Below are 12,313 nucleotides of genomic sequence, written 5' to 3'. Positions count from 1 at the left end.
ATTGTATGTTAACTACCAACAGTAGGTATAGACTAAAACTCTTGATAGACGGTATATAGGAGCACTATATTGTATGTTAACTACCAACAGTAGGTATAGACTAAAACTCTTGATAGACGGTATATAGGAGCACTATATTGTATGTTAACTACCAACAGTAGGTATAGACTAAAACTCTTGATAGACGGTATATAGGAGCACTATATTGTATGTTAACCACCGACGGTAGGTATAGACAAATACTGCTGATAGACGGTATATAGGAGCACTATATTGTATGTTAACTACCAACAGTAGGTATAGACTAATACTGTTGATAGACTGTATATAGGAGCACTATATTGTATGTTAACTACCGACAGTAGGTATAGACAAATACTGTTGATAGACGGTTTATAGGAGCTCTATATTGTATGTTAACTACCAACAGTAGGTATAGACTAAAACTCTTGATAGATGGTATATAGGAGCACTATATTGTATGTTAACTACCAACAGTAGGTATAGACTAAAACTCTTGATAGACGGTATATAGGAGCACTATATTGTATGTTAACTACCAACAGTAGGTATAGACTAAAACTCTTGATAGACGGTATATAGGAGCACTATATTGTATGTTAACCACCGACGGTAGGTATAGACAAATACTGTTGATAGACGGTATATACACATGTAGGAGCACTATATTGTATGTTAACTACCGACAGTAGGTATAGACAAATACTGTTGATAGAAGGTATATAGGAGCACTAAATTGTGTGATAACTACCAACAGTAGGTAAAGACTAAAACTCTTGATAGACGGTATATGTAATAGCACTATATCGTATGATAATCACCGACGGTAGGTATAGACAAATACTGGTGATAGACGGTATATAGGAGCACTATATTGTATGTTAACTACCGACAGTAGGTATAGACAAATACTGGTGATAGACGGTATATAGGAGCACTATATTGTATGTTAACCACCGACGGTAGGTATAGACAAATACTGCTGATAGACGGTATATAGGAGCACTATATTGTATGTTAACTACCGACAGTAGGTATAGACAAATACTGTTGATAGACGGTTTATAGGAGCACTATATTGTATGTTAACCACCGACGGTAGGTATAGACAAATACTGTTGATAGACGGTATATAGGAGCACTATATCGCATGGTAACTACCGACGGTAGGTTTAGAAAAAAAAACATAATAATAGACGGTATATAGGAGCATTATATTGCATGTTAATCACCGACGGTAGGTATAGATAGATTATGTTGATAGACGGTATATAGGAGCACTACATTGCATGTTAATCACCGACGGTAGGTATAGACAACTGTCAATAGACTGTGTAATGGAGCACTGTATTGTATGTTAACCACCGACGGTAGGCACAGACAAATACTGTTGATATACGGTGTATAGTGGCACTATACTGTATGTTAACTACCGACAGTAGGTATAGACAAATACTGTTGATAGACGGTATATAGGAGCTCTATATTGTATGTTTACTACCGACGGTAGGTATAGACACATACTGTTGATAGACGGTATATAGGAGCACTATATTGTATGTTAACTACCAACAGTAGGTATTAGACTAATACTGTTGATAGACGGTAAATAGGAGCACTATATTGTATGTTAACTACCGACAGTAGGTATAGACAAATACTGTTGATAGACGGTATATAGGAGCACTATATTGTATGTTAACCACCGACGGTAGGTATAGCCAAATACTGTTGATAGACGGTATATAGCACTATATTGTATGTTAACTACCAACAGTAGGTAAAGACTAAAACTCTTGATAGACGGTATATGTAATAGCACTATATCGTAGGTTAATCACCGACGGTAGGTATAGACAAATACTGGTAATAGACGGTATATAGGAGCACTATATTGTATGTTAAATACCGACAGTAGGTATAGACAACTACTGGTGATAGACGGTATATAGGAGCACTATATTGTATGTTAATCACCGACGGTAGGTATAAACAAATACTGCTGATAGACGGTATATAGGAGCACTATATTGTATGTTAACCACCGACGGTAGGTATAGACTAAAACTCTTGATAGACGGTATATGTAATAGCACTATATCGTATGTTAATCATCGACGGTAGGTATAGACAAATACTGTTGATAGACGGTATATAGGAGCACTATATTGTATGTTACCTTCCGACAGTAGGTATAGACAAATACTGTTGATAGACGGTATATAGGAGCACTATATTGTATGTTAACTACCGACAGTAGGTATAGACATATACTGTTGATAGACTGTATATAGGAGCACTATATTGTATGTTAACTACCGACAGTAGGTATAGACAAATACTGTTGATAGACGGTTTATAGGAGCACTATATTGTATGTTAACCACCGACGGTAGGTATAGACAAATACTGTTGATAGACGGTATATAGGAGCACTACATTGTATGTTAACTACCAACAGTAGGTATAGACTAAAACTCTTGATAGACGGTATATAGGAGCACTATATTGTATGTTAACCACCGACGGTAGGTATAAACAAATACTGTTGATAGACGGTATATAGGAGCACTATATTGTACGTTAACTACCGACAGTAGGTATAGACACATACTGTTGATAGACGGTATATAGGAGCACTACATTGTATGTTAACTACCAACAGTAGGTATAGACTAAAACTCTTGATAGACGGTATATAGGAGCACTATATTGTATGTTAACCACCGACGGTAGGTATAAACAAATACTGTTGATAGACGGTATATAGGAGCACTATATTGTACGTTAACTACCGACAGTAGGTATAGACACATACTGTTGATAGACGGTATATAGGAGCACTATATTGTATGTTAACTACCAACAGTAGGTATAGACTAAAACTCTTGATAGACGGTATATGTAATAGCACTATATCGTATGTTAATCATCGACGGTAGGTATAGACAAATACTGTTAATAGACGGTATATAGGAGCACTATATCGCATGTTAACGGTTTAGAAAAAAAAAAAAAAATAATAAACGGTATATAGGAGCATTTTATTGCATGTTAATCACCGACGGTAGGTATAGATAAATTATGTTGATAGACGGTATATAGGAACACTATATTGCATGTTAATCACCGACGGTAGGTATAGACAACTGTCAATAGACTGTGTAATGGAGCACTGTATTGTATGTTAACCACCGACGGTAGGTACAGACAAATACTGTTGATATACGGTGTATAGGAGCACTATACTGTATGTTAACTACCGACAGTAAGTATAGACAAATACTGTTGATAGACGGTATATAGGAGCTCTATATTGTATGTTAACTACCGACGGTAGGTATAGACACATACTGTTGATAGACGGTATATAGGAGCACTAGATTGTATGTTAACTACTGACAGTAGGTATTAGACAAATACTGTTGATAGACGGTATATAGGAGCACTATATTGTATGTTAACTACCGACAGTAGGTATAGACAAACACTGTTGATAGACGGTATATAGGAGCACTATATTGTATGTTAACCACCGACGGTAGGTATAGCCAAATACTGTTGATATACGGTAAATAGGAGTACTGTATTGCATGTTAACCACCGACGGTAGGTATAGATAAATACTGTTGGTAGACGGTATATAGGAGCACTATATCGCATGTTAACTACCGACGGTAGGTTAGAAAGATACTGTTAATAGACGGTATATAGGAGCATTATATTGCATGTTAACCACCAACGGTAGGTATAGACAAATACTGTTGATAGACGGTGTAAAGGAGTACTAATTCGTATGTTAACCACCGACGGTAGGTATAGACAAATACTGTTGATATACGGTGAATAGGAGTACTGTATTGCATGTTAACCACCGACGGTAGGTATAGATAGAATGAAATTCAAAACAGTGTGGCTGTGGCCATTGATTGACACATTAAATTCATCCATTGACTGGGACAATATACATGAACGTTTGTCTGTAACGACCACTGTTCACGACGTACCTACGATAGACATTTAAACTGTGGGGTCACCAAAGGTTTCTTAACGCCTTTAATTATAAAATAATTCAAAAAATTAATCAGGAATAACCTTTATGTTTTGATTTATATAATTGATATAAATCAAAACATCGTGTTATTTCTGATTAGTTTTTCGAATTACTTTATTAAGTTGTTGAGAACCTTTGGTGACCCCATAGTTTAAGTGTCTTTAAAAAGTACATAGTGAGCAGTGGTAGTTACATACAAACGTTCACCTTAATTGTCCCAGTCAATGGATGAATTTAATGTGTCAATCAATGGCCACAGCCACACTGTTTTGAATTTCATTATAAATACTGTTGGTAGACGGTATATAGGAGCACTATATCGCATGTTAACTACCGACAGTAGGTTTAGAAAAATACTGATAATAGACGGTATATAGGAGCATTATATTGCATGTTAACTACCGACAGTAGGTATAGACAAATAATGTTGATAGACGGTATATAGGAGCACTATATTGTATGTTAACTACCAACAGTAGGTATATATTAAACTCTTGATAGACGGTATATATAATAGCACTATATCGTATGTTAATCACCGACGGTAGGTATAGACAAATACTGGTGATAGACGGTATATAGGAGCACTATATTGTATGTTAACCACCGACGGTAGGTACAGACAAATACTGTTGATATACGGTGTATAGGAGCACTATACTGTATGTTAACTACCGACAGTAGGTATAGGCAAATACTGTTGATAGACGGTATATAGGAGCACTATATTGTATGTTAAGGTGTCAGACCACCAATTAAAAGTCCCTATCTGTTCAACCAAATTTTGCAATTTTCATAGCTTTCTAAATTTTTTATCTTAAGTTTAACCTCTTACAAACCAGGTATGTCCTGAATCGTACAGGTATCACCTTTCTGCATGCCAATTTTCGACATACCTTTAAAGCCATATAAGAAAGAAGAGACCTTCCGAATGGATGTACCACTAAAAATAACCCCTGGTTTTCTTGAAATCTTAAATTAGTATACTATGGAGCGCATTAATCCTCAATTTTTAATTTCAACTCATAGACAAGTAAATTTGGGCTCAAAATGGTCTTAATATATTTCTCTTTCACCAAAAGTTTCATTTCTGCAAATTTGTTGAGTAGTTTAAGTAAACAATGACATCAAATGCACTATTTTTTGTCCCGAGTAGGCCTACTTTTACATACGTTCTAAATTTGAGGGAGTAATTGGTGGTCTGACACCTTAACCACCGACGGTAGGTATAGACAAATACTGTTGATATACGGTAAATAGGAGTACTGTATTGCATGTTAACCACCGACGGTAGGTATAGATAAATACTGTTGGTAGACGATATATAGGAGCACTGTATTGTTATTGGTTGCTGTCTTTGATATTGATTTTACGTTTATCGTTTCAGCATTAATCGGGCTGTTAGTTTTCGTTTTTCGTCACATCTAGTCAGGAATGGGTTTTAATAGCATTTTACATGAATACATATGTGTAACTCATGGCTGATTCACATTCGTTTGTCTTTGGTGGATAAGTTTCCCATTGGCAATATTACCACATATCTTCTGAATTTTCATTGCATCATCTAAACATGTAAAATTCGTATATAGAAAATATATACGTATAGATAATATATATATAATATAAAAAAGTAGATGTTGTATGATTGCCAATGAGACAACAGTAGTGTTTGTGGGACAGAATGACCCCCATTAAGGTGGACGTCGGACGCTGACGCCATATTCGAAAGTTGGCGCAGACGACGACGCCATATTTAGGCCTTAAAGCGGACGCCATAGTCGACCCTGAAATCAAGACGCAAACATCGGGTTGGACCATGTTACTCGGACATCGAGACGCCGACGCCATATTTGGGCTTAAATCCTGGACGCTATATCTTAATGTTTGACCATGCTACCCTCCAGGGTGGATACTTTTAGTGACCCTAGAAAGAGTTTTTCAAGACTTGAGACCTGCTATACATCCATGTAGGTGTTTTAAGATTTTTTTTTCTTTTCTTCTGTTTTTTTTCTTTCTTTTTTCATTATTTTTTTTTTTTTTTTGTATCATTATTTTTCATTTAACCAAATAAAACTACGAGTTTACTGTCATTCTGAATCGTGTCAGTGGATGAAAAGTTGTTGATAATGTCCTTCATCTCGAGTCCCGACATCTCAATTTGACGTAATAAATGCAATACAGGCCACATGTATCTGAATCATTGGGTTGGATTTGATTACAAACCACACAGTATTTCGGTCCATTGACGATGAGTACATTTCTGAAATAGCGTTGGTACTTTTCCGGTTATCGTCCTAAGGAGTCGAAAAATTCTGATGGACCCGATGCGGGGAAATGAAATGCAACCCAATGACTCCCCTTTTGATCACAGTTGTCCCTATTGACCACAAACCTTCTACGCCTGTCGCTCACATATCTAGGCAAGTCTTCTGCACAGCAAACGGTCACGGGCAATCCACTCAAAGCATCCTCTACATCTGTCCCGGTCATCGTTAAGGGCAATGCCGTTTTTATTCCCACAACCTTGCTGACGTTGGGCTTCTAATCCACGTAGGTGAGCAAACACTAAGTACTCCACAATCCTGACAGGCGATGAGATTTTCCGTGTTTCAGCATCCTCTGACGAACTATGTGTTGTCTCGTCGGCAATATCTTCGTCTGATGAGACCGAACTATCGTCTTCAAAAGTATTCGAGAGACGGTCGTCATCCCTCTGTCCGTCTGGTGTCTCTCCTTGACCGACCTGCAAGACCTCTGTGTGCAATCTGGAGGCTTCTGGGGTTCTAGCTTTTAGGTCAACAAGAAAGTACCCGAAATGTGTCCTCTTTGCCTCTTCAAATTTCCGGAGAAAGAAGTCCCCTCGAGAAGGATACATCTGTCGGCCAAGAGTCACGATGGGCTGTCGATCAATGGGGTTATTAAAGAGAATGAGATAATGACAGTTTCGTCTCTGGGTGGGGTCTTTGCCAAAGTATAAATTCTGATGAAAAACGACGACCGATAAATTCCTATGGTGACACCCTACCGTAAACAAATCATTTATTCTGGAGTCTTTGTCCGATGTCGACATGAGGTCATCTAATAGGATCATGTTTCGAATGTTGGGATCGAAAAAATCGTCCCTTTCGAGATCAAAAGGAATTCCACGAATGAATTTAACGCGTGGAAGCACTGCATGTTCGTTGTATTTCCTCGTAAAGAGGTTGCCACCTTTTATACAACCAAACGATCCTGTCTGGACTAGGACTTCACAGTTTTTTTATGTGTTGAAACAAATAAAATAAAATAAGTTTTATCGCAGGAGGTTGGACCGGACACAATCATGGTGAAAGGGTGTCTAAACACGAAAGCCTTCTGCTGCTGCTTTTGCTGCTGCTGCTTCTTTTTCTGCTGCTGCTGTTGCTGCTTTTGCTGCTGCTGGGTAACACCTGGGTGGTATAGTGGCTCATCGGAAGAATGCTTACTTCTTATATGTCTGTGAAGATCGTGCGGCCACACATACACTTAACAGCAAATATTGCAATTAAACATACTCGTAATTTCCTAAATAACAGTGAGTAGTTTCCTCTTATAGATTTACTTCACTTCCTTCGAAAATATAGCAAGAGAAATACATCGTCATCTTTTAGACGACATATTTGAAGATGATCGTATCTCAAAACAAATTCGATGTGATACAATTCATTCCTGGTTACCGTGAAATAGACTGGTTTCCCAAACGTCACGTCCGGGATATCTTCATTTAATCGTATCGACTGGAGAATATGGAGAGATTTTCCCTAACGTACGACTGGTGCACGAAATCGGAACAGAAGTACATACGTCTCGTTTAGGCTTCTAATTCCTGTATGAACGACACCTTCAATGAACATTCCCACGATCCATCCAACGTATAGCGTTTTGCAAGGCGCACTTTGAAATTGCCACGTACGTCATTTGCAAACGATGGATGAAAGCGAGTTTTCGCTATTAATAAATAAACAAAACTCGTCCATAGTGTTAATCCAGTGAAACCTTTAGTATCTCTCTTACAGCTTTGTTATACTCAAAGCCGTATTTAAGGAAATAAACGGAAATAGTAATTGATTGCTTAACGTCCAGTGGCAAATAATTCATGAATGTTTAGAACACGTTACCATAAATACAATAGGTATAGGTCTTGTAAAAGAGGCCACCCCGCGGGATAAAGGGTATATTGGATAGGAACATAAATTTTGCCTTGCAATAGGCTAAAATGTGTTGTGTATAACTATATAAGTACAGTAGACTAATTTATCTTCTATACGGTTGAAATAATTATTATAGTCAATACAATTTTTTGTGTTTCTGTTCTGGTATTGACCTTTTAACTCTTGAAAATTCCGATATACAGTTTCTTTTATCTACAAGTTTTTCAAATATAGAACAACAACTGTAAAATGTTTTGGTTTCTTCGTTCCATATGTCTTTGATATATTTTATGTTACTTTTTAGAAAGGAAGAAAAAAACAATGGTTTATTTTGAAAAGAAATTTTTGAATTACCAAATAGTCTCATATTAAGAACCTAGTTCTTAGTTTTGGGATTATCTCCCATTTTTTGAAAATTAGATCATGTATAAATCATTTTCTGATAAAATACAGGAATATTTTTAAGATTTAGTCCTTTAATATTTGAACATTTACATAAAAAATACTGATCATTATACTTGTTGTCAAATTGTCGAAGCCAATACTTGCCAATCGTATTCCAGCTTTCTAATGGTTCGTGAAGACCACGAGCAATTTAGTTTTAACGATTTCTATTTTAACAATTAGCAAAATTGATTGGACACTTCATTTGGATGTTTGTTGGTTTTGTTTTGTTTTTGTAAATTAGCGCTGAATGGGCACAAGTTCAGAACGGTCAAAGTGGCGTCACCCAATTTCAAACTTGATCATCAGACTCAGTGTTTTGTGTTAATAAACATTGTGTATTAATTCAATAACATTTGGTTGAGGCAAACTAAATGTAGAGAGCGGAAATTACAGAATAAGCACTACGTCTTTGACCATTTGTAAAGGGGCATAACTCACGAACTATAAAAGAGACGCCCTTCAATTTCAAATTTTATCTGTGTGTTTTAGTAATTGGCATAGTGTATAAGTTGAATTTATAACATTTGGTTGAGGCAAACGGAAACCATTTCTTGGAACGTACCCGACAAACGGACTGGACTGACGGACAAGGGCTAGACTAAACTTCTCCCACGCCTAGCGGCGGGGGCATAAAAAATGTGTTTGATACCCATAATTCGTGACAGTAACATTTATATTCCTTTTTCTTAATTTAAAGTCTTCTTAGACAGCCGATTTCCTTCGTGTGTATCGCCAATTAATATATTTTACACAGAAGCAAAAGAATTAGTTTCGGCAACATGGTTAATCGAAGTGTAAAACCTAAGATTTTCATCCCTAGGTTTACATTTCGATAAACCAGGTTGGCGAAACTATTTCCGTTGCATCTGTGTAAAATGTATCCAGGTACACACACTAATGATATTCACCGCTTAAAAAAACTTTGGTAGAAACTAAAAAATAAAAATATTTCGGTCAAGAAATATGAAAATTAGACATATTTCCCCCCGGAGAGTTTCGGTGTGTAAACTGGGTCGCTGGCTAATAAACCCACCCGTTTACACGACAAAAATTTCTAGGTATAGTGTAAAATGCGTCAAAACTAAATTGATTGCGGTCAAGTTTGTTTCACTTTGTCAAAAAGGTTTTAATGAAGAAGATTTTTGTAAAAGTAATAAACAGCGATGGGTGCAGAGTGAGGAAGAAAGCTCTCTTAATTCTGTGTGCCATGTGAGCTGAAAATCTGTGATAATGCATTTTAATCTGAAATTACCAATTACAATAAAAACTGTGATAACGATTTCCACAAATTCGTTATCACAAATTTAATCAGTTTAAACAAATTCTACAATTCGTTATAACGATAAAATCGTTATAACGAATTTATCGTAATCACAAATTACAAAAAAATGTGATAAGGAATTTAATTCTTAATAACGAATTACAAGATCTGTTATAACGATTTTCACCAATTCATTATCACAAATTTAATCTGTTAAAACGAATTATAAAATTCGAGATAACAATTTAAATTCGTGATTTCGAATTCAAATAATTTTATACTTTTGGGAGGTCCTAAATGGGCTTCCGTAAAAAGCAATAATACTGAATGTTTCACGATTGTCATGTTAATAAGATAAGAAATCCAAAAATTAAAAAGATAAAGACAAATATTTTATGTATTGATATCAAACATTTTAATCCAATTCTCTTTACACGGGAATAGTTCCGCCTACTGCATTGATTGACAGTTTTTCTGATTAATATAAATAGTATTTCTTGGAGAATTCTTGCAGTTGTTATAAACATGTATAAGTAGTTAATTATTTAAGAGGTAGAAGATTCTTTTCAGAATTATCACAGACTTATTACCTAGGGGTTGGGTAAGCGTTTATCAAAGACAAATTCTCGTCCATTTTCGAGAATATACCGTCAACTTTTAAGGGTATGACGTCACTTTAAAGGGTAGTCTGATGCAACATTAAGGTATAGCGTCCAAGTTTAAAACCCAAATATGGCGTCGGTGTCTCGATGTCCGAATCATACGGTCCAACCTCAAATTCGCGTCCCGATTTCATGGTCGACCATGGCGTCCGCGTTAAGGCCCAAATATGGCGTCGGCATTCACACCCAGGTCCGACGTCCACCTTTATGGGTTCATTCTGTCCCACAAACACTACTGATAACTCTCCACAAGAGACCAAAATGGCACAGAAATTAACAACTATAGGTCACTGTACGGCCTTCAACAATGAGCACAGCCCATACCGCATAGTCTCCTATAACAAGTCCCGAAATTACAATGTGAAACAATTTAAACGAAAAATCTAACGACCTAATTTATATACAAAAAATGAACGAAAAACAAATATATAACATATAAACAAACGACAACCACTGAATTACAGTCTCCTAACTTGGGACAGGCACATACATAGAGAATGTGGCGGGGTTAAACATGTTAGCGGGATCCCAAACCTCCAATAACCTGGGACTTTGGTGTAACAGTACAACATAAGAACGAACTATAAAAATCAGTTGAAAAAGGCTTACTCATCAGATGGAAAAAAATACAAATATATAAGATCCATACAATACATACAGACCCTATATCGAAACCAATATATACTAAGCATTCAGCCAATCAAACAAAATGCATCTTAGAACCAAAGATCATTTTCACACTGTATATGGGTTAGAGATCTTAAAACAGAGTTTTTTTGGACACTGTATATGGGTCAGAGATACAGTTTGTATACAGACTGAATCTAAAAATTAGACCCATAAAGCATACAGAAAATGCATACAGACTGTATATAAGAGCCACAGGCAGTGCACACACGTTATCTTGCAGTAACAGGCAAAACATACAGACTTTTATTTCAACTTGGAACAACTTACAATGCATACATACTGTGTCTCTGATCCATAGACAGTGTTAACCGACTAAATCTAAGATATACCGACAATAGAAGTATCTTAGACTCATAGTCAAAGCATATAAACAATGTATAAAGACTAAGAACGACGTACAATACATAAACTTAATTTAAAACAAAGAAAATGCATACAGACTGTAATCAAAGAACCTTTGTGAGCACGCTCACATACTTCACAGCCCGACATTGTCACTAAGCAAACAAAATTTCAACAGATTATTTAGTTCAAACACGCATGAAATTCTGTTGTGTAATTTCAGAAGATATGCAGAAGTACATTTAGGCCGAAACGGCATAGTTCCTAATTCCTAACAAGAGTACACACGTTGAAATTTCTCGCCTTATTTATGTTGATAGACCTAAACATAAAGTTTTACTACAATTATCACATAAACTTATTAATAACATGACCAAAGAAAATGAGATCAAGGTAATATGACCAAAATGAGGAATACATTTACACCTTACAATCATTCAATACAAATCAGGTCAAGGTCAGATGACACTTGGCACAAAAACTAAACACTGAACAATGAACCTCGAAAATGAGGTCAAGGTCAAATGAGACTGACATCATAAGATATTTCCAGACACCAAATAAAGTTGACCTATTGCATATAGTATTAGAAAAAACGAACAAAACTCAAAAGCTTAACTTTGACCATTGAACCAAGGAAATGAGGTCAAGATCAGATGACACCTGC

Source organism: Mytilus galloprovincialis, chromosome 14 (assembly GCF_965363235.1).
Source record: "Mytilus galloprovincialis chromosome 14, xbMytGall1.hap1.1, whole genome shotgun sequence".
NCBI lineage: Eukaryota > Metazoa > Mollusca > Bivalvia > Mytilida > Mytilidae > Mytilus > Mytilus galloprovincialis.
The sequence above is the reverse complement of the archived record's forward strand: the minus strand, read 5'-3'. Positions refer to the sequence as shown.